Below are 26,571 nucleotides of genomic sequence, written 5' to 3'. Positions count from 1 at the left end.
CAGTGATATCTTTATTTATAAATATATCTATATCCTTATTATATAGCTTTATACTACACTTTTATTTTAATATATATCTTTATATATAGTTAAATTCCATTATAATGATGGTTTGGAGAAATTAGGTGCCATATTTTTTAGAAGGTAGCTCAGTTCTAACAGAGTTTTAAAATATTTTTACCTTTTTCCCTTAAGCTAAAAAAAAAAAATACAAACTCATACAATACCTCATTTCAATATGTGATTACCTTATGTAGCCTGTCCTATTCTTTCCTTCCTCCTCCTAACCACCTTCTACCACCTTCTCAATGTGAAATCAGTCCTCTCCCTGTTCTCCAAAGGCCGCATCTTTTTTCAAACTCTTTTCCCTGCCTAAAATACCTTACCAGATTTCCTCCCCTATGTTTCCATATCCCATAAACTTAAATGATTTCTCACATTCGCCACCAAACTTCCCTTAAGGTATGTCAGGATAGAGTGATCCTTCCCTTCTCTGAACATCTGTAATACTCACAATCTCAATCATACACTTGAGTATGCACTAACTTTGGGCCTGTATTTAATGAATATTTCTTTTGTTACCCACCAAAAGCATTCAGGTTCCTCAAGGGCAAGGATCATTCACTGAGAAGGGTTTCCTTTTTATTTCTTTTATATCTAGCATAGGGTGTATTTGGAGCCAATAAATATGTACTGATGCTTGACAAAACTATAAATCTGAATAAAATTACGTAATGAAAAACAGGCTATAGAAAAAGAAAAAGTTCAACACTGGTGCTGGACGTCAAAAGTGGCATAGTGAATTATTATATATCATGTCTATGCTTAAGAATTTATAACAATGACCATTTTTTATCAATAATCTACCTTGATGTAGATTTAGAAGGATTAAATGAGATAATGATCATGAAGGTGAGTGTGTATATTTGAAACTAGAATACAAATGGAAAGCATTTTTCTCTTATACCACAGTCTAGTTGCCTACAGCTAACATGTGAGGAGACACATAACAATTTTCAGGACTGGTATAGAGCAGATTCAGAAATATGTTACATATAAAAAGGAAGTTTCTTTTTCTGGGCATCTAATTCTTGAGTCTCCTTCGGGAAGAAATTAATATTTTCATACCTTCTCCATTCAGTAATCCACTTCTTAGCCTTAAGATTTCTTTGAATTTGATTTCTCCTCCAGAATTCCCTCCCAGCATTACCTAATATCTGGATTGGGATAGGTCACATCTGGATTTTCCCAAACATTAGAATATTTAGAAAGCAGTTAACATTTCAACTCCTTTGGCTCTGAGTGAAAACAGAAATGTCCGATCCTCAATTACTTTTAGGTATTAGGGAACAGAAAAATCCTTCCCTACCTAGCCCTGTCAGTACATGTTCTATTGAGCAGTCTGCTGTGCTACATACTAAAACATAATGCTGCTAACATTAGTACTTCCTTCATGCCAAATACAATTCTAAGTGTTTTCATATGTCTAACTTATTTAGCTTTCAAAACAATCCTCTGAGGTTAGTTTTGAAAGTCAGAGATGATTTCCTGCCTTCTAGAGCTTAGAAGCAGGTTGGGAAGGCAAGATAAAAAACATAAAGAAATAATGCTATCAGGCAACAAGTGTAAAAGGTACTGTCATTTACCACATGTATACATGACCTATTCTCTACATAATCTGGAGTCAAAAAGAACTTGAGAGCGCTTACAATATTAAATATAAACAGAACAATTAAAAATAAAATCAGAATTAATAAAAAAGCAGTAAAGTCATAGCTATTACATGGTAATTGCTATATTTAAACACTTTGTGTTGACTTTCTTGGCAGCTAAGGTAAAACAGCTATGGAATAGTAGATCAGATTGTAAAGGTTAAACGAGAGAAGAGAAGCTCCTGTCGTCTCCTATTGGTTGGCCTACTTCTAGCTTCAAGACATGCAACCTTTTTACATAGGTCAAAAATATTTTTATAATGGTTATCCTAGTAAAAAATAGTGATCAGTTTTTTTATCATTAAAAAATTATGAAACATTTTGCACCTGTAGATATTTAATACATCCCAATTTGTAGGTGCCTTTTTGAAACATCAATTTTCAGAATTTTCTCATAAGAAAGACACAAAAGCAGAAAATGTATTTCAATAAGTTGAAAAAAGATCAGACTATATTCTGGCTATATTTAATAAATATGAGTAACAAATAATTTGTGAGAAAAAGAATATATATAATAATTCTGTTCACTAAATGTAAAAAGCACTAACAGAATCTATACCGACTACTTTGTAATTCAGCTTCCCCATTACAAGAATGCTTGCAAATAAAGTCTATCATATTCAGTGGTGTTTCAGTCTGCCAATGTCTTACTTTTAGGCAGTAAGGTCACATACTGTTTTTACTTGTCTATTTTTACTGGGCTAATGTTGATTATCCATTTGCCATTCTCAATGTGGATAATGTCCACTCTGATTCCTATGGTGAAAGCTTCTTCACCTGGGATTCTCCCTGCAATATTAACTGATATTTTCCACCAGAATTCGACTTAGAGGTTTAAAAATGAAAATGCCTCTTGAAACATACAAATTTACAGGAAAAATTCAGAACACCTTATAGTGCTGTATCATACAGCAATTGGAATGGTGGATGCTGATGATGTAACTGTTTTTCGCATCATGCCCAGAGTATAACACAGTACCTGCTCAGTCACCTTGAAATTAATTGCAAGAGAACCCAAATTTGTGTTCGAGCAGTTTAACCCAGGACTTCTTGAAAAGAAGACACTGTATCTATTTCAAATGAATATTAATTTCTTCTAAAATGTGTATATCAATCATGAGCAAATAAGGGATGAGTATTAAAGATCCTAGTGACCGACATTTAAACGAAGAGAAAAACCCAGTCCTACACATAAATTTAGATAGTACATCTTGACCTAAGTATTAATCTGGGAGCAATTCAGACCAGTATAGCATATTCAACAATTTTAAATGTCTTAAGTCTCCATGTTGCCTCAAAGAAACTTAATCACAACTTAAGAAAATAATGTAATAGACATGAAATACCAATTTATATTCATCTCTTCAATAACAATATCAGAGTTAAGGATTTATTAAAAGTGTTCTTCTAGAAAAAATTACTAAATCCCCAGGATAAAAAGCTCTTCATGAAAATTATTAAAGATACAAGAAAAGCTGCACAATCAAGGAATTATCTAAAAAACAGATATGCCTTGCCTTGCAAAACATAATTTTAAATTTGACTGGAAGATGAATTTTTTAAGGCATCTTAACTGTCTCCTATTTTAGGATTATCACTGAAGTTTCATCTCACCAAAAATTCTCACTACTGTTGACATCCCTACTTGGCCTCAGGTTGAAGGAGAATCAGGACAACTCTAAGCAAGTGAGGCATTTCATCTTTGAAAAACTCTTAATACAACATTTAAAACTCACAAAAGCCCTATGAGGTTTTCCCCACTTATCTCTAAATTATTTTCTTTAACACCCAATTTGAAGATGTATCTGGCTCACACTGTAAAAAAATACTGCTCTAAACGACCGTTTTTCAAGGTCTGGGTCATTAGTGGGTAGAGTAAGATAATTTTAGTGGGTCACAACCAGAATTTAAAAATATAAAATATCAGTTTATTGCATGTAAGAGTATTTATTTTATATAACTTTATATGTGAACTGAGTTGTAAAGTAAGATGTGTTTCTTATTACAGTTTACATGAAAAAAATCTGAAAACCACATGTTCTACAACATGTAAAGTACCGTACACACTTCACAGCATGAGCAAGATCACAAGAACATCTGCAATGAAACCAGGATTCAGATCACCAAGAATGCAAGAACAAGTATGACTATACTGTCTTTGAAACATTAACTGTTCCTTTAATAGATATATTTTAAATCTTTACCTGCTTAAAAATTACAATGTATATTCCTTAAAAATGGCAGACTTGTTTATCTCTTCTCCTTCACTAAAAGATTAGATCAAAAAAAAAAAAAGGAAAAGAAAAGAGATAAATCTACAATATCAAAGAGAATAAAAGAATGAGTCCTTAGGCAATATACTTCAACAAATTTCTGGAAAACTTAAAGTACATGAAGTGGTAAGTGATAAAACCAAAAGAGAGGAAGTCATATCCTAGAATAAACAGAAAGGGGATCACAGACAAGATTCCCATAGAACTCCATATTAGAAATGCCAGCTGAAATAGAGGATGGGATTAAGAGCTGAAAATAGGGGGGATTATATAAATCTGTATGTGCTGAAGTTTGCCACAGCTCTCCAAAAGATAGTGAAGCATTTATGCTCCATGCCAAAAAAGAAGAAAAAAAAGACACGTCTTTTCCTAAAGAAACTGAATAGTCCCAGATAAAGATTCGTACATTCTAGCTTTTAACTAGTTGCCTGCCCAATTACTCTAAGCAAAACCAGATAGTCAACAAACCCCATCCAACTTCTAAAGTCATTTTTTGCTTACTTATACATATTAATAGACTATTAAGGATCCCCAGATACTATAGGAAAGTCTATAACATGAAAGAAAACTAAATAAACAGGGGGGAAAAGTTCCCAAACAAATAAGATAATTTAGCTAACACTGAAATTTCAGATGCCCAGGAAAAAAGACTAAAAGCTTTCAGACTAAAAAATTCACTCACAAAAGAACCAGAGGCAGATAGCCAACAGATTTCTTAGCAGCAAGAGTGATGCCAAAATACAACAGGGCTCTGCCATTAGAATTCTTATGCTAGGCGGGAACTCTACAACTAGCCAAGTATCAATAAAGTATAAGGGTATTATCAGACATGCAAACACTCAGAAAACTTAGCACCCTCATAACCTTTCTCAGAAAATTTCCTGAGAATACGATGCAGCAATAGGGAGAAAGAGAAAGGAATGTAATCCAGGAATTGGAGAATCAACCTGGGAAAGCAATAAAGGCCTAGAGAACAACTGGATCAGTTTAGAGCAGGAGGAGAGATGGCCCCAGAAGTCTGGTCTCTAGAGAAGGATCAATAGGATATCTTATTACATGGAGATCTGGAGGAAAAAAATTAAGAGTATGTTAAAGGTACAAGGAAAAAAGACACAATTAGAAACTCCAGAAAATACTAAAAAAAACAAACCAAAACAAAAAAAACTATGTAAGAATGGAAATGTAATTATATTATGTGGCTCCGAAGCCTATACAGTTACACAATATAAACCCTGTTCACTGACTTTCAACTTTTAGAATTAAATTACAATTTACAGAAAACTTAGTTATTGCTATAGAAAATGTTACCAGCCTTAAAAACGAAAAGATAACTAAAGTTATAAACGAGAGGAGGAGAAACTGAGGGGCACTACCTTTCCAACTCATTTCCCATTACTCCCCCGTTTATATCCCATATTCCATTTACACTGGTAACTAAAGTTCCCCAAATAGCCTGTTTGCACGTGCACTGGTTGGAATGCACGCTCCCATCATTATTCTTCATTCTCTTCAAAGGCAATAAAAACAGTGCCCATCCAAACACTAACCAATGAGTAAAAAACTTTAGCCAAAGAATTTCAAGTCTACCAGGTCCATTAAATATGACTATATCTCCTGTTGTGAGACAGAGTATCAGGATATTTTAGCTTAATCCCATTAAATATTTACAAAACTCTTGTTCTAAATCCATGCTTATCAAGTGTAAGCAGTTCTAAAATTTGTCCAAAAATTATTTGACACTGCCTCTCCTCAAAAGGTGGAGGCTGCTTCTCTTCCTGTGAATGTGGGCTGGACTAAGTGACTTGCTTCTAGGAAACAGAATGAGTATTGTGGAAGGGATGCTATAACTTCCAAGTCTGGGTCATAAAGATGAGGCTACATGACTTCCAAAGTGCATTCTTCCCAGAAAGATCTGGAGTTACAAGAAACCTCAAGGTTCATAGAATAAACTGTTTGAGAAAAATACTACCTATGTGGATGAGCGTATAGCCTTGCTGATGACACTAACTCATTTGATATTAACAAACTTTGTAAGAATTTTAAGTAAGTTAGAATCTTTAGGAAAATGCTGTAAGGAAGTTTTACATTGTACTCTTTGGTGTCAGTTTATGAAACCTATATAGAAAGACTGTACCACTAAATCAAGAGGTCTTTAAGACAAGTTTAGTTTTTTTTTTAACATTGTACAAGTGTATCTAACTATATACACACAGATACATGGTTTCTTCTTATCATATACAATACAAATATAAACTAACCAAGCTCATGACACAGTCATAAATGCAATTTATTAATTTAGGATGAGAAATTATTCCATGTACTATGTTAGAATGTTTTAATTAGAATATAATTAGACCTTACACAGACCTACAGGATAAACCAAATCAGAATCAGAATGATGTTTGGGATATTAATTTTCTATTGCTTAGTAACAAATTATCCCCCAATTTAGTGGCTTAAGACAACAATAATTATTATCCATCAATTTCTTTGGGTCAGAAATTCAGACAGGACATAGCAGAGGCAACTTATCTCTGTTCCATGATGTCTAAGGCCTCAGCCAGAAAACTAAAAAGCTAGAGACTGGAATCCTGTGGAAGACTAAGTCACTCATATATCCGAAGGATTAGCTGGGGCTAGTGCCAGAACCCCTACATGTGACCTTTCCATGCGGCCTGGACCTACTCATAATATGGTGACTGAGTTCTAGGGGCAAGTAATTTGAGAGGCCTAACAAAGGACAAACATAACTTTTAGGAAAAAAATTATAAAACTTTTATGAAATATATCAAAGACATAATTAACAAAGATACATCATATTCATGGGTGGGAAGACTCAACTAACCATTCTACGCAGAGAATATAATTTGGATTGCAATAGGGTGTTTTGTTGTAACTTGGGAGTTGCTCTTAAAATTCATCTGGAAAAATAAAGAGCCAGGAACAGCCAAGATAATTAAAAATCATCTTTTTAAAAAGAAGAAGGGATCAGTCATCTTAACACATACAGTAAATAAAAGTACATGGTGGTGTACAGGAATAGACATAAACACTGTTGGAGGAGAATAAAGCACTTAGAAACATGCCAGTGTACATATATAGAAGGTTAATATATAGTATAGTTGGTGTTTTTAAAAAAAAAGTCAGCGGGAAATTTTTGAAATTCAGTAAATTATTCTAGGACCATCATATTAAAAAATCAGATCCCTCCCATACATTGTTTATAAAAATTGCAAGAAAACTAAAAAATTAAATGTCAATAGGAAAGTTGTAAAACATTTAGAATTTTATAAGCCAACTCTGGATAGTATCCAAAATGCACACACACAAAAAAACCTATAAATCAATAAGAAAAAGGCAAATAAATCTATAGAAGAGCACATGAAACATAAATGACCAATAAGCATATGAAAGATCATTTAATCACACTGGTAGGCAGAAAAATGTAAATATGTATAAACTCTCTCTATATATGAATTTATGTATGAAATGCCATATATCATTTCATAACCATTGCATAAGGATGACAAAAAGTATGGGCAAGACTTCTGCTTCTGGCAGACTAATCGTCCTATAGTAAACTACTAAAAACTGGACGAAATACATGAAATAATTTTCAGATGTTAGAAAACAGGCAATATGGGACTGTGATCCCTGAGAGAAGGGGAAAAGGGTGAACCCCTCAATTGTGCCAGCTCTCTATTAGCTCTTTACAGATTGCAGCATAGGGAGAAGCAATGTAGCTTCAAAATAGCAAGCACCTTTACTGAGCTAAACAGTGCAGCTCAGGGTTGACAACGTGGCTGGAATCTGCATGGAAAAGTACTAAAGAAAAGGAAACTATATAGAAAAGGGATTGTCTACTTTTCTACTTATAATGAAGTGATGATATGACTTTTGTCTTTTATTCTATTTACTCAGCAAATTATTTTTGAATGTAAAACCAGCCTTGGATATCTGGCATAAATCCCACATGATCATGCTGTATCATCCTATTTATATGTTGCTAAATTCAATTTGCTAATCTTTGAAGATTTTTGCGTCTATGTTCGTAAGGGATATTGGTCTATACTTATCTTTTCTTGTAATGTCCTCCACAGGGTTTTTAATTAGGATTTAATTAAATAGATGTAAGACTTATTCAGACTTTTGTTTCTTCTTGTGTCAGTTTGAGAAAGCTATTTATTTCAAGGGATTTTCCCAATTCCTCTAAGCTTACTGGCATTAGTATATACCTGAAAGCTATGAATTCCTAAGTAATAGTAAGGTACTAATTATTACTATAAAAAGCTAAAATTTTAGTCAACAGGGAGATCAACTTTTAGCAAGAGAAGGTTAGGAGTTCCACAGACCTGCTCTCCAGTGAAGCTGGATGACAAAATCAAAAATGACAAAAATCATTTTTAAAACAACCTTTTAAAACCTCTGGAAATGATGCTAAGGTAAAAAAGCCAATAAGGAAACATCTAAGAATATCTATGAAAATTTGGTAAGAAAAGCCAGAGTCTTGGTATCTGAACCAAGATAGCTTCCTTCCTTCCTCCTCTCAGCTCAACTAGGCAGAACCTCCACTCCAGAGAGGTGCAGCTAAGGACACAGGGACCCCTCTACTTCCAGCTCCCAGGCAGACTGTTTCCTTCAGATGAGGAGCAGAATGCTGGCATTTCTCATTCTGCCCACAGCTACCTGTTTTTGAGGCTAAGTTCCAGGCCAGTGCAGTTGAGAAAAGGGGCTCCCTTCTTCTGCCCAATCTCTATTCGTGCGACAGAGGCTCTACTTTTGGTGCAGAACCACTGAGAACACTGATGTCCTGATTACCTTAGTCCTGCTTCCACATTTGAAGAGGCAAGCCAAAAAGTTCTCAGGCTACTGCCCCCTTTCCACCTCATGTTCAGTTCCTAAAGCAGGCTGTCCCTCAGAGAGAAGCATGTCATTTTCCCTACCCCCAGCTCCAGAGCCCTGGCTCAGAGATCTTGCCTGCGGGGAGAAGCAAGCCATAAAACACTTGCTATGACCCTTCCTAAAAGAACTGATTTCATTTGCAGTGGAGCACAGAAAAGTTCAAGCTTAAATTCAAGCTTAACCCCTCAAATAGTGGGGGTTGTGGCAAAAGGCAATGGAGAGATTTATAGATTCAATGAGGATATAAGGCTAAACTCTAGGCTGGCTAGTTTACAGGACAACACTAGGGAAAGAAACAGCTTGGAGAAGCCCTCTTGGTGTCAGAACTAATATCAAACACTAATTTCTGGAACTATTTCTTCCAAGGACCTAAATTTGATTGGACCGCTCTGTAGAACAATTATGCCCCAGAGTACTGTTGAAAACAATTAAGCAATCAGCTGAAAGTCACTGGAATTTAAAGTTGGGGGTGTGGTCAAATAAAGACAAAGAGAACTCTGTCAAAACTACTGTCATCTTAGAGTGACTATTGGCATACCCAAAGCTACACCTGGCTGAAGAACAGAGGAGGCTTAACACTGTGGTGAGGGAAAACTTCACTCAGTCACTTAACAGTTAAACAAACAAATAACAACAAGCCCCAAAGGGTGGGAGCAGTACCCAGAGTCACTAGAATATATTACCTAAAATGTCCAGTTTACAACAAAAAAATTACAAGATATGCAAAGAAACAGGAAAGTATGACCTTTAAACTGACCAAAAAAAAAAAAAAAAAAAAAAAGAGGCAACAGAAACTACCTGTGAAAGTAACCAGATGTTGGATTTAACAGAAAATGACTTCAAAGTAGCCATTATAAATATGTTCAGAGAAATAAAGGAAACCATGGTTATGATCGAAGAAGTAGAGATGATGTGACAATGTCAAATCAGATAGAGGATATCAGTAAAGAGAATTTACAAAAAGAGAGAAGCAAATGGGAATTCTGTATTGAAAAGTATAATAACAAAATGGAAACTCACCAGAGGGACTCAACAGTAGATGTGACTGGCAGAAGAAAGATTCACAGAATTTTGAAGATAGAATGATAGGAATTAGGAAATGTGAAGAGCAGAAGAATAAAAAAAAAAGATGAAGAAAAATGTACAGAGCTTCATGGGACATCATCAAGTTTACCAAACACACATAATGGTAGTATCATAGGAGAGGAAAGAAAGTAGCAAAACAAAAACATTTTGAAGAAATAATGACTGAAAACTTTCCAAATTTATTGAGTAACACTAACCTACACATCTAGGAAGCTTAACAAGCTGCAAGAAGAAAAAATTCAAGGAGATCCACAATCAGACTTATGACAGTAAAACTGCTGAAAGTCAAAGACAAGGATAAAATCTTGAAAGCAGCAAGAGAAAAACTAGACTCTTAAAAGGGATAAGATTAACAGCTGACTTCTCAGCAGAAACAACAGAGGCCAGAAAACAGCAGAATAACATATTTAAACTGCTCAAAGGAAAAAAAAAAACTGTCAACTCAAAGTCTTGTAAAGCTCTTTTAAAAATGAAGACAAAATAAAGCCATTCTCAGATAAACAAAAATTAAAAGAATTTATTGCTAGCTAGCCTTCCTTACAAGAAACATTAAAGGAATTCCTTCAGGCTGAAAGCAAATGACCACAAAGAGTAATTTAAATCCTCACATTTACAAACAAAACAAAACAAAAAAAAACAAATCCTAAAAGCAAAGAGCAATAGTAAAGGTAATATTGTAATTACAAAAGACAGTATAGGGGGAGGGTATAGCTCAGTGGTAGAGCATTTGCTTAGCATGCATGAGGTCCTGGGTTCAATCCCCAGTACCACCATTAAAAAAAAAAATCAAATTACCACCCCCCACCTTAAAAAAAAAAAAAAAAACTCTCAAAGTGAACATCATTTTATATAATAAATATTTCTATGTCCCCCCAAAAAAGACAGTATAAATTCATACTTATTTCTTTCTCTCAACTAATTTTTTAAATTCTACAAAATAATATGTATATAATGTATTGTTGAGTCATTAACATATAGAAATGTAATATATTTGCCAATAACAGCACAAAGGAGATAGGTAGGAACAAAGCTCTACTGAGCTAAAGAAATAACTACTGATGGTAAAACAATACTTATAACAATGTATGGTTGGGTTTGTAACATTAATAAATTTAACTGCATAACAATAATATCAGAAAAAGGAAGAAAAGGAAATAGAGGAATATAAGAATAATAGTTCTATTATTTCACTGAAACTAAACTAATATAAATCTGAAGTTGATTCCAGTAAGTTAACATGTATATGGTCAGCCCAAGAGAAATCACTAAAAATAAGCTAAAAAGGATATAGTAAAAAAAAAAAATACATAAATAAACAAACTTAAAAGCTGCATTGGGAAATATTAACTTAATACTAAAGAAAGCAGTAAAGAGAGAACACAGAACAAAAAAGACATGAGGCATATGTGAAATAAAAAGTAAAACAGCAGACATAAATTCAACTATATCAATAATATTAATTATGAATGGATTAAGCAATCCAATCAAAAGGCAGATATTGTCAGACTCGAATTTTTAGAAAAATGACCTAACTATATGCTGTCTCCAAAAGATATACTTTAGCTTCAAAGATACAAATAGACTGAAAGTAAAAGGATGTAAAGTGACATATCACGCACACAAATCACACAAAAGCTGGAGTGATTATCCTAACATCAGGTAAACAGACTTTAAAGCAAACAAAAAAGTTTACTAGAGATAAAGTTTACTAGAGGTCATTTTATAATGATAAAATGGTCAATTTATCAGGAAGATGAAACAATTGTAAAGCTAGTTGCAACTAATAACACTTTGCTAAAATACATGAAGCAAAAACTGACAAAAAATGAGGACAGAAATAGGCAACAGGACAATAATAGTTGGAGACTTCAACATCTCACTTTTCATAATGGACAGAACAATGAGGCAGAAAATCAAGAAGATAGAAAACTTGATCAACACTATAAACCAACTAGACCTAACAGACTTCTAAAACACTGCAGAATTTATATTTACTGTAGAACACTCTACCCAAAAACAGCAGAATATACATTCTCAAGTGCACATGAAATTCTCCAGGACCAATCATATGTCAGGTCACAAAACAAACCTCAAAACATTTAAAAAATAGAAATAATACAAAGTATATTCTCTGATCACAATAGAGTAAGATTATAATGGGATAAAAAACAAAAATATTTGGAAACTCAGAAATATGTGGAAGTAATCAACACACTCCTAAATAACAGATCAAATAAGAAATCAAAAGGAAAATTAGAAGATACTTTGAGACAAATGAAAATGAAGACATAAAACATATGTGATGTAGCTAAGCAGTATTTAGAGGGTAATCTACACCTATAAACGCCTATATAAGAGACTAAAGATCTCAAATCAATAATCTCACCCCTGCAATTGTAAGTGACCTCGGATATCCAAAACAATTTTGAAAACCAATCCTTTGAAGTTAGTTCCAAAAATTAGAAATAATTTCTTCCCGTCAAGAGATTAAGAAGCAGGTTGTGAGGGCAAGATACAAAACATAAAAAGAACAAAGTCGGAAAACTCATACTTTCCCATTTCAAAACATACTACCAAGAAGTAGTAGTCAAGACAGTGTGGTACTGATTGAAAAAAAAAAAAAAAAAAAAAAACCAGACATATACAGGTCAATGGAATAGAATTAAGAGTCCAGAAGTAAAACCATGTGTCAACTGATTTTCAACAAGGGAACTGAGACCATTCAATGGGGAAATTATAATCTTTTCAACAAATAGTGCTAGGACAACTGAACAGACAAATGCAAAAGAATGAATTTGAACATATACATCACACCCCACACAGAAATGAACTCAAAATGGGTCAAAGACCTAAATGTGAGAACTAAAACCATAAAATTCTTAGAAGAAAACAAAAGTGTAACTCTTTATAACCTTGGATTTAGAAATGATGCCTAAATATGACACCAAAAGCATAAGCAATAATTTAAAAAAAGTTAACTTGGACTTTTTTTTTATCAAATTAAAAACATTTGTGCTTCTAAAGACACGAGTAAGAAAGTGAATAAACAAAGCAACTTCATATATCAAGAATATATAAAAAATCTTACAACTCAGTGATAAAAAGACAACTCAATTTCAAAACGGGCAAAGGATCTAAAGAGCCATTTTTCCAAGAAGGATATACCAAATGGCCAATAAGCACATTAAAAGATGCTTGACATCATGATGACTATAATCGAAAGGTCAGAATACAAATTGTTGGTGAAAATGTGAAAGATTAGAACCCTCACACACTGCTGGTAGAAATGGAAGATGGTGGGGCTACTTAGAAAACAATGTAGCAGTTCCTGAAGTGATAAAACACAAAATTACCATTTGACCCAGCAATTCCACTCCTAGGTATATACCCTAGAGAAATGAAAACATATGTCCACCCAAAAACTTGTACACAAATGTTTGTAACAGCATTATTCATAATAACCAAAAGGTGGAAAGAACTCCAAATGTTCATCAATTGATAAACGGACAAATGAAATGTGGTGCTAAAGATATACTATGAAATATAATTTGGTCATAAAAGGAGTGCAGTACTGGTCTGTGCTACAACACAGGCAAACTTTGAAAATACTATGCTAAGTGGAAAGAAGCCAGTCACAAAAAAGCATATATTATATGCTTCCATTCATGTAAAATGTCTAGAATAGGGAAATCTATAGAAACAGAAAGCAGATTAGTTATTGCTTAGGGTAGGGTGTGGGAGGGATAAGGGGCTAGTGGGGGTTAATAGAGTACAGTATTTCTTTTTGAGATAGTGAAAATGTTCTAAAATTTACTGCAGTGATGGTTGCACATATCTGTGAACACACTAAAAGCCACCACTGTATACTTTAAATGGTGAATTGTATGGTACATTACATCTCAATAAAGGTGTTTAAAAATTTTAGTATAGTCCTGGTCTTTAAAATACTTTCATATCAAATACCCAAGACATTACTGAAAGACAGCAGAAGTTTAAAGATCAAATGCAGTTTAATGATCAAGTGCCACATAATAATCACATAAACTTCATCTAAACAACACACGCTTAGAATACTCTTAATTTGTCTTCATGTTGCTTATACTAATTTACAATACTAAATTAGATTGATAGAAATTTTCATGGAATATGTAAATGAAAATTCAAAAATCACAACATAAAATAAAAGGTAATAACAATAGTTTGTTAATATGGCTAATGTAGGGTTGGTTTTAAGAATAGTTAATTGAATAAAAAAAGATTAAATTCAGTACAGTAACGCATTTTTCCCTCATAATGTAGTTTTGCTGGTACTGTCTCAAATGAATCTTATCAGAAAATCTAGTTTATATTCATTTCTCTCAAGACTTCAAATACCAAGAACACTGAAATTTTAAAATATTCATTACCATAAAGTCTTCCTATTCTTGCCCATTTCCATAAAAGTCAATGTGATAAACTAAACTTCTTAAGGATAACCAAATTATTTCAAGTTGCTCATTGTTAATCCTCTACTTAACACCTAAGAATAAATAGTCTGAAGTACTAGGTATTATAATTTATAACAGAAATAATAGTTTTATAGGTATAATTTTCCTTAAAGGAAAAAGGTAACATTCTCAATTACTGCTGCTGGCATATTTGAAATCTAAAGTAGGATCTCATATAGGATTCATGCTACAAATTATAGAACAAGCACCGTATCATAGCAACCCAGCAATACCACTACAGTGACACGCTGAGGATGCAATCCAAGATTCTAATTTAAGAAACTGGCACAGAATATAGGACATGTAGCTTTTTTTGGCAATACCCCTAGAACATTAATAACTAAGAGTCTAAAATCAGCTTTTATTTGAAACTTTAGAGGATCAAGCTATTATAAAGTAACAATAGAAACATTTATTAACAAATGATTCACAGCACTGTAACTAAATATGACTTAGTTAAGGCTCTATGATTTCATTAAAATTAGAAATGGTAGAAAAAATTGTAGATGCAACATTTCAGAAATTTGAATACATGCACCTACTAGTTTATGATAAAGTATTTTAATATACAAATGCATATCATTTTAAGAAAACCCCTAGAATACTATCTAAAACTTTAAAAAGCATAGTTACATGCTTTACTCAGTTACAATTTGAACGTGAGTATATCCACAATGACTGCATTATAGAAGGGTTAAAATATACTGTTCAATTTTTATTTTAAAAAATTGACTGTGTTATCTTTCCCATTCAAAAATCACTTCCGATAAATTAGAAAAGGAATGAAGATGAGCTAGTGGGATAGCTTATATAGTCTCCCTGAAATGAAGAACCTTAAGAAGCAGAACACTAAAAAACAGTCAACTAGGAGAATAAATGGAATATTTATGTCATGTCTGCTTAATTCAATTTTAATATAGAATCTGCTATTCATCAAATAAAACAGGTTTTTAGAAGCACCTTTGTTTACCATTTGGGACTTTGAGGGAACAAGAAATATTAAACAGATCTTTATAGATGAGATGGTTTTGATGGCTGTGATGAGGTTCCATCCTGCAGCTACTCCTACCGGCACCTCCTAAGAAATACCTACTACTGTGTTAAGGAAAAGGATTACCTACTGTAACAAGGTTGTTCAAGTCTCTAGAGCAGGGCCTAAAGTCCATAAACACCCTACCCACTTCCCTCCTCTACCTGACCTCAGATGGGCTTCAGGGTAGTGTTGGTGGTGCAAATCCAAGAACTCTGAAATTATATACAAAATATTGTATATGATGTTTTCTGAAAAGGTGATCAATTCCTTTAATCAGATTTTCTAAGACACCCATGTATAACTTCTGTAAAATTAAATACTAATACTCTTAGAAATTATTGCCTCTTCTTTTAACATAAGGAATTTTTATAATCAAGATTTAAAATCATTTGATTCTGAATTCCCAAAAATAAAGTTTATTCCAAAACAATTCTAACTAGATTTTAATTTTTTCTTTCAGAAAAATGTTATTTATAATATTCTATTAAAGTAAAAGCAATAGGTTACAGAATGGCATACATCATATGATCTCACTAACAGGAAAACATAGGAAGATGCTCAAAATTTTAGAAGTTTCCTTCAGCTGGGGATTTTTATTTTCTATTTTCGTAAGATTCTCTTTTGACTTGTTTTTAACACTGAGTCTATAAGTTTTTACAAAAATAATAAAGCCATTATACAAGAAATAGGATACTTAAGAATATGACGTTTCTCATTTCATAGTCTTTAAATGAGTTTATTTTAGAAAACCATGAAAACTGAGACTCACTCATGACTCACAGCAAGTATTGTATTCTAAAATAGTCATTCCTATTCCACAGGAGAAGCTACTTTCTAGACTTAGAAAAAAGCAGTTCTCAAAATATCAAAATATGTTATGGGTAAGGTCATTCAGGTGGTCCCTATTAAAAATGGAATAATCAAAGTATAAAGTACCAAAATCTGTGCTTGGGTATTTGGTAGCTAGGTAAAATCCAGGTTATTTTTATCTTTTCTACATGAATGATAGAAATTTCCTATGAAGAATATATGACTGTGAAAATTAAATGCAACTTAAAAGCATTTCATTGTTATATCTGCTACTTTATTTTCATTTTGGATTCAAATTTAGTCTGGTTCATTCACTGGAAGCACAAATGTACATAGAAAACTACTCAAAGAGATGACATATTGTCTAATTTAAGTTTTTCTGGGGTTTTAGCAGGAGAATAAAATCAGTAAAGTGATAGATGGATTAGCCCAACTGACTTTTATATCCAAGTCTCAGTTATCTGGCTCCAATTTATTTTCCTCCCTCAAATTGGGAAATAATTATCAGAAAGACAGTGCTCTGTTAATGTGGTCATAGTTAAAAAAATTTCTTTTCAAAAACTGTGTGTACATAGCTAGTGTAGAAGGAACAGAGAAGCAAAAATAAGCAGAGTCTAATCAGTTTTTGATATTCCATAGTAATTCCATAATTCGTCAAAGCTGCTGATTACAATTATAACTTTAAATGAGTAGAGACTCTAAATTATAAATCTAGCTCTGACACAAATGTGCTGAGTGATTAAAAGTTCACTTCATTTTGTTTCTCAGTACTCATTCATAAAACAAATATTCTCCAATCTCTTCTTCAGAAAAGCTTTACATTACTTAAAAAAGGGAAGAACAGTGCTAAAAGGGAGATCCCCAAAGAAGATCAATGAAGCATTTTTATATCAGAAGAATTTAAGAAAAAAAGATCCTCTGCTTTAAAAGGTCTTAGAAAAACCTATGTTCAGTACTGGCCTACTTGCCCAGGACCTTAAAAAAAAAAAAATCAGTATTTCTCTTAAAAGGCTCTCAACAACAAGTATTTCTCCTTTGCACTGTCAGAAAATAAGATGCTAATTTTGCTTTAGTGCAGGCAATACATATCTTCAGTGTAATAAAGAGGAAGAATCAATTGAGAAGATCAAGCTATAACTGACTTGGCACAAGAATATAACCTACCTGTTTTGGTTTCTTCACCAACAAAATGCTAAATTGGGGGCTGTACGTAAACTATTAATCACAAATCATTATAAAATTGTGAATTACTGCATGACACAAAATGGTACCTTTCTTTAAATCGATATAATAGCATTTGCTTCATTATTTCATTCAATAAATACTAAAACCAAGCACTGACCACCTAACTGTTGGGAAGGAAGATAAGGATCTCAGGTCTCAAAACACTTAACTTACAGCCTAAAGACAGAAAATAGCCAATTAAGTAACTAACCTACTCATGCACCTGTCCCAACATATTTTGTGATCTACCTTACACATTTGTCTAGGACATTTTGCCATGTGGTATACACAGACACTCCACTAAATGGGGAACAGATACTCCCATTTTGGCCAGAAGACCAAGTGGCTGGCACCCATAACTATGAACATTTTCTAATTTAAAAAAACCCTGAAAATCTTTTAATTAATATTTAGAAGTTATAGAAATTGCCAGTGGGCACTCTGTGATTCACATACACAAGTCTTTGATATTTATACTGAAGTTTTCAAAAGACATCTTAAAATCTCTAAACTATTACTCTGGATTTTCCCTCTTTATCTGGTTCCTTCCCTAATATATTCCTTCTCAGCAGCGGCAGATCTATCTACTCAGCTGGAAAGCAAGCCAGATCACCTGGAATCATTCTTGATTCTTACCTTTAGGGAAAAGTGTCCATCTCCCCCAAACAATTCATTAACAAGTTCTAGCTGAGCTATATTTTGAATACATCTCTTTCTCTCCATCTTTACTGTTACCATCTTAGCCCAAGCCATATCATGCCTCATCTAGCCTATTAAAACGACCTCCTAACCGGTCCTCTTTCTAAAATTCTTGTTCTGCTACAATCCATTCTCTACCCAGCAGCTAGAGTGATACATTTTTTAAAAAATTATTAAGCTTCCTCAAAGAGATATCCATACTTACTGACTTGGGCTTTCTCAACTTCCATTTCACTTCTCACCTTACAGAAGTCTGGTCTCAAGTCTACCAATCCTCTGAAAGGCCTTACGAGTCACAATGTTGCCTGAAGACTACTAAACCCATGGAAACTTCATTTCTAATCTGTCAACAGCTCTTCTCACTGTTACTAGCCCCACCCCACCCCCATTTAAAAAAATATTCTCTTCCCCTGACTGCCTTGTCTCTACTTTCTTTCTTTGCTTCCACCCAAGCTGCTGCTCTTGCCTCATGGTTGCTCCTTTTCCTTTCATCATCAGCTAAATGATGGTACTCTTTGCCTTTTCTTATTCTATACATTTTCAATGGGCAGTTGCTTCTACTTGCATCTCTTCGAACACCACTTTTACTCTAAAGCTCCTAAATTCTTATTTCTAGCACAGATCTTTTTACTTAGCTGCATACCCAAATATCTAACTTTCTACTTCTATTTCCCACAGGCACTTCAACCTGTCCCACATGTACAACCGTTACCTAGTTTTTCAAATTAGAAATGTATCATTATTGATTCTTCCTTCTCACCATATCATCCTGCCTATGATATCACTCCATCCCCATTTAGACAAGGTTAACATCATCTCTTGTCTGAATTACTATGCTAACATCACCTTATTCCTCACTCCCCTCTCCCAATACCCTCTTCACACTAACGTCAGGAATAAATGCAGGACATGGTATCAAGACTACGACTTAAGACTCTTAATTGTTACTCCAGTATCTTCTTTAGCCAGTTCCCTACTATAATATTCTTTATCACAGCCACATATACTGCTGGCAGTTACTGAAAAATGCTATGCTCACTCACCTCTGGAGCAACCCATATTGTCCTTTAGGTAGACCTCTTAGACCCCATCTAACACCTCTGGCCTTTTAAGTCTTAGTTTACCTGTCACTTTCTCCAGGAAGCTTTCCCTGATCCTTGTCCCTCACATACCAAAACTAAGTTGGGTCCCTCACATACCCTCCTGGCCTTTTACTGCTTGCTTTTATCACATTTACCACTAATTGAAACTGCTGTCTTACATGTCTATATTTACCCTACCAGACCATAAGCTCCTAGAGACATTTAATTTCAAAAGAAAAAGCATTCATCATTTTATTCACTTTGTTAAATAAACTTTTAATCTCTACAATGGTTCACCTAAAATTTAAGTATTCTGAACATCAAAAGGGGGAATATTTCTGCATTAGATTTTTTAAGCAAAGTATGTATCTAGTTTCACAGCAGACAAACAAAATCTTTTTCCTCTGGCTAATTAAAATAAGAATGGCAGTGCAAGGTAAAAAAAAATACATTATGTCAGTAGAAGTTATATCTTATTTTACTTATGACTTCAACAGATGTTTATCTTTAGAAAAGTTTGTCTGAAAATTATGTTTTAAAAAAACCTTTGCTAAATCAAAATTCAGAGCTTATAACAAAAACTGTCTCATCTTTTTTACTTTATCAATTCTGAGGCATAGGATTAACAATGAATTCAAATTATCATTTTCTGGTAACAGTTATAGTTCTAGAATAGTTATCAATGAGTGTGACTCAAAGGCAAAATCAATTAAACAGAGAAAATGTATCATTTTTGAAATTATATTTAATATTTATACTTCTGAACTACAAAGTTCTAAGCCCAACTATAAGCAAAATCTGAGAGAGTATCTAAGAGTTTAAAAGCTCTGTATTTTTTCTCCTTACCTTAAAGAAAGCTTTTCTGATGAAATGACAAGCTAGATACTTATTTAGAACAAGAGTGAAACCCATTCCCAATGAAGGGAGATTTCTGAGGTCCCATTCAGCACTGGAAGGCTCAATTTGATATAACAATACAGCAAGGTTACAGTATATGCAATTAACAACACCATTCCAGTAGGAGGAGTGTGTCCCCAAGAAATTCCTTGCCTTCAGTATCCAAGCTAGAAATAGGTTCTCTGAATTATGTGAACCTATCATATTCAGCAAACTTCAAAAAAAAAAATCTTAATAGGTTACTTTAGGAAATCTGATCAAAACCGCAGGATTTCTAAAATTCATCATTACTTACTCAAAACACCCAAACAAATTCCTTCAGGGAAGAGTTCAAAAAGATACACATAAAAAGTGGTTTGAAACTGCTTATTAGTTAATATCCTGCTTAGACAAGTAGAATTTATTTCGCATAAACCTAGACTGTCATGTAAAACTCTTCTAGCAAGGCATTTAGGTTCCTTGTTATTTAATAATGTACTAAAAGTAATTATATATTTAAAATTTGTTCCTTTCATCTCCTTCAAGGACCTCCTTATAAATAAAGGTTGTATCTCAAATTTAGAAATGACTGTTAACTAGTAATTTCAGTTTACCCAACGTTTATATAAAGATGTCCATGTCTCAGAGTCAACCCGTTGTTATTTACTATCATGGTATTAGAAACCCAGGATTCATTTACTTTAAAAAAACTTTGAATCAGATTTATTAAACATATTAAAACAAAAAAAGGAAACAGAAGAGAACCAATCTGTTGGTAGATAACATAGAACATCACTGAAAAAAAGCATGATCAATAACTGGGGATGTGTGTAAAGGGGGGAGGGCCAACAGACAACCAACAGGTAATTTCTTAATCAAAACAGTGACTCTCAACATGACCATACTTGTTATGCACAGAATACTGTATTTGGTACTATAATAGGACATGAAAACACAAACGACTTCTGCTTTCACAAAAATTTTACCATCTCATTCTGGAGGGAGAAGATCACCACATAACAACTAACACTGACCCAAAACAACAAATCAACAAATGCAGGTATAATTCAAAGTGGTTAGCAGAAAGGCCAAAGACAAAAGAGGGGGATATGGAATATGAATGTTCCCAGTTCCTTGCTGCCCTACCTTCAGTAAAAAGCTGTGATTAAGATTAAGATGACAGATGTGAAAATACTCTGAAGAAAAACATTTTTTTCCCTAAAATGCCCTGTTTATTATGCAAAAATATGGAATGCATCTTAAATCTGTGTGTCACCCTTTGTCAGGGGCAAAGCTAATCTTCTATCATTCCAGTTTTAGTACATGTGCTGCTAAAGCAGCCACCAGAAATATATTACTTGATGCTAAATGAATATAAGGTATGACCAAAAACAGTTAAGGAATGCCTCATTTGTTCAATACCTAATAGTCAACATAATACAGCAGTAATATTAGTTCTAAATCTTCAAAAGGCAGAACAATGCTGTGAACATACAGCAAATATCAGTTTTACATTCCAAATTGGTTAGGATTATCATACTAACCTGAATGATGGGATTGAAACTAGGCAAACTGCTATCATATGTTCTCACTTTTACTTGACAGCTCAACCACAGCTCCAGAAATCAGGGTAGAGGGGGGAAACCTGACCACCTTGTATCAAAGGAGAATAGTTGAGTTTTAAATACAACTACAGCAAAATCCAATAGAATCAAAGCATCACACCTAAAACTACAGAATCCAACAGCACGGTCCCTCTTCAGGAAAGCAGCTGATTAGCCATAGGGGGCAGCAAAGTTAAAAGAGTGAAAAGTAAATAGCAGGAGGTGAAGCGAGGGCAGGAAATGTTAATAGGCTGAGTAATGAGCCATGAGTATTGAGAGAAAAGGACAAAGTCTCAATTAATGAATTAAATCAATAGACAGATAATGCCAAGCCACTAATTCTCAACCCTGGCTGTACATTAGAATCATCCCGGGAGCTTTCAAAAATGCAAATGCCTGCATACTACCTTAGGCATTGATGTTTTTTAAAAGCTCTCCAAGTGCACAGCCAGGGCTGAGAACCAGAATGCTAAAACACATAAAAACAAAAATAAGCTAGTCTCTATCCCCAGCTTTTAACAATTTAAAAAGTTAAAAAAATTTTAAATGCATAAAAATCTTATTTTTGTTAATAAACCTGTCTTTGTCATCCAGAGAGGGACAACAATTCATTAAAGACTAATTCATCTTTGTGATTTTATCAAGGGAAAATGTTATTCTGATATGCAAAAGTGATTAAACTGAAGTTCAAAGGGGTTAACCAACTAGTCCAAAGCAACTGACTCATCAATGATGCAGGAAGACAATTTAAGTCTACTATTTACTGGATGGTACTCTATCCCAATGATCATACTATTTTACTTAAATACATTTTACTGGATTCTTAGTTTATAGGCACTTCATAAAAGGATCCAAAATTCAATTAAGAATCAGGAGAGGTAATAAAATTGGGGGAAAAGAAATCTGACCTTAAATAATAGGAATTCTGAAGATATTACATTAGACTTAAATAGAAAAGTTTTTCCTTCATGTGAGGGCCAGCAACGGACACCACATCAATTTCTCTAGAAGTATATCCTAAATAAGTTTTTAAAAATTTAAAAATAAGTCTACTGGAAGAAATATATAACTTTCAGAAGATAGTCCTAAAATGACTAAAATGTTATATCCCTTTGCAAGCAAGTATTTTTAACATATTGAGATAAATTTCAACTCTCCTTTAGTGCCATTCCAATTACAAAAGTGGGTTTTGGGTTCAGACAGAATGATACTAACTTTGAAAAAAATTTATCAGCCTTAAAGTTGAGTGAGTAGTGTCCCCCACTAGCACAAAAAAGTTAAGTTAGTTATGAAATTTCAGATGGTGTGTTTTTGTTCCAGTTATCCTAGAAGACCACATACACTGAGAAAAACAAACAAATTTTCCCTAAAGGTAAGCAAGAGACTTCAAATGAGCACCACTATTACTGGCCTCAATATCTCCAGCTTCTAAGAATATGCCAACCAAGAAACTGAGGAAATTTGGGTAGTTCTTTACCTCATCTGAATGGGACTTTAACCTCAAAATCAATTTCATTCTGTTCTTTGCTATTTACTAGCTGTCTCTTAAAGAGAAATGCACATTATACAATTTTACCAGTTGATTTCTCTGCTTGATAAAAAAAAAAACTTTGAACTACAGCTTTCAATATTTTAAATAATCACTCTACCTTATTTCCACTTCCATGCTTATGCTGAGGTTACAGCTTCACCTCACTTCATATGAATCAGATCTGAAAACTGATTATAAATATATATACTCAGCACACTAGGAACATTTACTATTTATGTAAATCCTTCATTTAAAAATAATTTTAATCTGGATTTTCAAATATCAAAGAGAATGGGAACTAACATTCTTTGACTGCCTATTTTTAGGCACTAATTACATTATTTCACTTAATCCCCACAATCCTGGGGAGATCGAAGGTATTATCCCCATTTTACAGATAAGGAGACAACTCAGTAAGATTAAAATCTTACCTTTGACCCAGGACTGACTTAAATGGTCCAACTCTATCACACTGCTTCAAATGTTCATAAAGCAGATTAACAGCAAAAATACTGAAATCATTTGACCTGGGTACCAGTGTCAGTTGCAACACCATCCAAATAAATAATCACAGGCCTGAAATAAAGCTGTTTAAGCCTCAACTTTCTCATCAATAAAATGAGAATAATACTGGTCTTGCACAGAGTTTCTGGGATAACCCAATGAAAGATGTTTGTAAAAATACAATGAGCTGTGGATTGTCATACAATATCACCTCAGCAGGTGTGAAAAAGCAGTGATTAGGGGTTACACATTTTTTAACTGTTTCACTTATTATGAATAATCCTGTTTTTATAATTTACAAATAGGAAGAAAAGTGTAAAGTAATTTGCAAATGCTAAATGTTATCTAACTGTAAGGCATCTACTGTTTTACCAACCCAATCAATTTAGAGACTCACACAAAATAAGTTAGATAGACTGAAAAACTTCCTGTTAATAGATTTTTTAAAAGCTCAAGGTTTCCTAACTGTTGGCTACCAAAGGAAAAGTTTAAGGTACAAAAATTAAGGCCTATACTACTGTAAATTTAAATACAGAAAAAAATGGCAGAATATTTCTTTTATTTTCTAATACCTAGTTCTCAGAGGAGCTTGGAGAATTAACATAAAAAAAAAACTTCAAGTATTTTGAAAAAAATATTTTTTAAGCTATAAAATATAAGGCAGTTTAATTTTTCAAGGCCCACATAACAGTTTCTCATAAAAAAAAATCCTTTTAATAAGGTTTGTTTTTAAATACTTTGTATAACAGAACAAAATTTTCTCTGAATATTTTCACCATTAAAATCCTGCAACCCACTTACTAAATTATTTTGCACAAATAAACATCTTATAGATGAAAAAGTGGGATTATTTTGTTAATCCTTACTCATAGCATGCTTTGAGGAAAACAGCTGGCACCTTTCCAGTTTATATCCACGTGGACAAAGTGTAACATAAGTAGATTGGTATAAACACTTAACAGATCTTGGATGCCCACAGATACCACAGGAAGATAATATTTCAGAGCAGGAAGAAAAATTCTCTTTCATGCACATACTACAGGGCTTTCCACTGGTTTTTGTCAAGGCCACAAATGGAAAAAACTACTACTGACAGAAAAAGCACACAACGCTGTGGTATCAAGTCCACTGCCAAAGTACCAAATGAAGGAACTGAATTTTAAAAATCACCTTTCAAGTATTTTGTCATCTGGAGTAAAAGTACTTTTTCCTATCAGTGGGTAATCCAAGTAAAGATCTTATTTTCTCAATTAAATTTACTTTAATTTATCCTAAAAATGTAACTTTCCTTACAAAGAATACTATATTTTTATGCAAAATATACAGAATAAATCTAAAGTTCCAATTTTACTTTTTTCTCTATTAGTGAAGAAATACTATAAAACATCCAATGGCACCTTCAACTTGTTGAACTATACATCAAGTAACTTAGATGATTACTGACTCTGCCAGTATTTTTGCCAGGCTTTTAAAAACAAAATATAGTAAAGCTGCAACTCCTGGTTTGAACCAACCATATGTTTAATATTCAATTATTTTTACTAAATATAAAGAAATATTATATTAAAAAGGACAACATAAGGAATCACAATATCTTACTAAAAAGCAAATTTTAAAAAATGAAAGAAAAACAATGGCACCAAACCTTCCAACTGCAAAAATAATTCGACAATTTCATGAAAAAAAAAAAGTAAAAATAACTATGATGTTTTAAGTTTAAAATTTAAAATTCAGGAAGAGCAATTCAATGTCTTAACAGAGAAGATGATATTCTTGTACAGCTATGGTGTCACTCAAGAATTAGAAGTCTTAACAATACCTACCATTGTGGTCTATCATTGACCATGATATGTAAATTTTAACAATTTTTTAATGCTGAAGAGTAAGTGATAAATGCAATACCACAGGCTACACATATCTTAAATAAAACCTTTCAATAGTCAGTTTGATTCTGGCTGCAGGATGTCCTTAATTTACAAGCACCCCAAGAGTCAGGGCAGTGTAGGATCTGAATGGGGTTCCAGAGCTATTGCAGGTCAACTGTGATTTGATCTGGGGTTTTCTTTAGACTCCTAGCCAAACTAAAGTTGATTCGTAGGCCCAAAGACAAACCAAAACCAGACTGGCCTTGGAGGGGAAGCTGGAGCTTTTAAAAAAAAAATTGATCTCAAAATCTGCTGAACATTTATCTAGTTTAGTATGAACTTTTCATTTCCTGGCTTTGCAAAACAAATGATCTAGATTTCTATCAGTTTTCTTTTGTCGAAAAAAAAAAATTTTAAATGCTTAGGAGCATTATCTACGTGTTCCATGATGATTTCTATCTCAAAAAAAAAAAAAAAAAAAAAACCAGACATTAAAATCACAAAAGTAAAAGGTAGTACTTCACAAAGAATAAACTAGAACACCAGGAACTAATTTCTTCTTTTTTTTTTAATCCTCTAAAGCTAGTGGGAAAAGTAAGTGAGCCAAAAGGAGTGCCAAGTTCTCCTGCAAGGCATTAGGCACGGATACCAATTTGAATTACTGTACAAACTTACAAAGTCCCTGGAATCACTGCTTGGCGAACTATGTTTCCATTCCATCGCAAAGCAACACTATCGACTCTTTAATACTTGTCTAAATTTACCGTGTGTATCTTCTCAGACAGTAAGATTTTAAGTCTTTCTATTCTTTGGGCTAAAGGGTAACATTTAAATCTTAAAAGAAAAAAAAAAACAAAACAGGAAACAAAACCCCTAATGACCC

General features: G+C 33.3%; 1 protein-coding gene and 1 pseudogene across 2 annotated transcripts in view; both read right to left on the bottom strand.

The window, feature by feature from the left end:
- PPP2R5A (protein phosphatase 2 regulatory subunit B'alpha) overlaps positions 1-26,571 on the bottom strand; it is a 59,542-nt gene that overhangs the window by 31,463 nt on the left and 1,508 nt on the right. The window lies entirely within an intron of this gene.
- LOC116148733 (U6 spliceosomal RNA) lies at positions 21,426-21,524 on the bottom strand (annotated as a pseudogene).

Source organism: Camelus dromedarius, chromosome 21 (assembly GCF_036321535.1).
Source record: "Camelus dromedarius isolate mCamDro1 chromosome 21, mCamDro1.pat, whole genome shotgun sequence".
NCBI lineage: Eukaryota > Metazoa > Chordata > Mammalia > Artiodactyla > Camelidae > Camelus > Camelus dromedarius.
The sequence above is the reverse complement of the archived record's forward strand: the minus strand, read 5'-3'. Positions and strand labels throughout refer to the sequence as shown.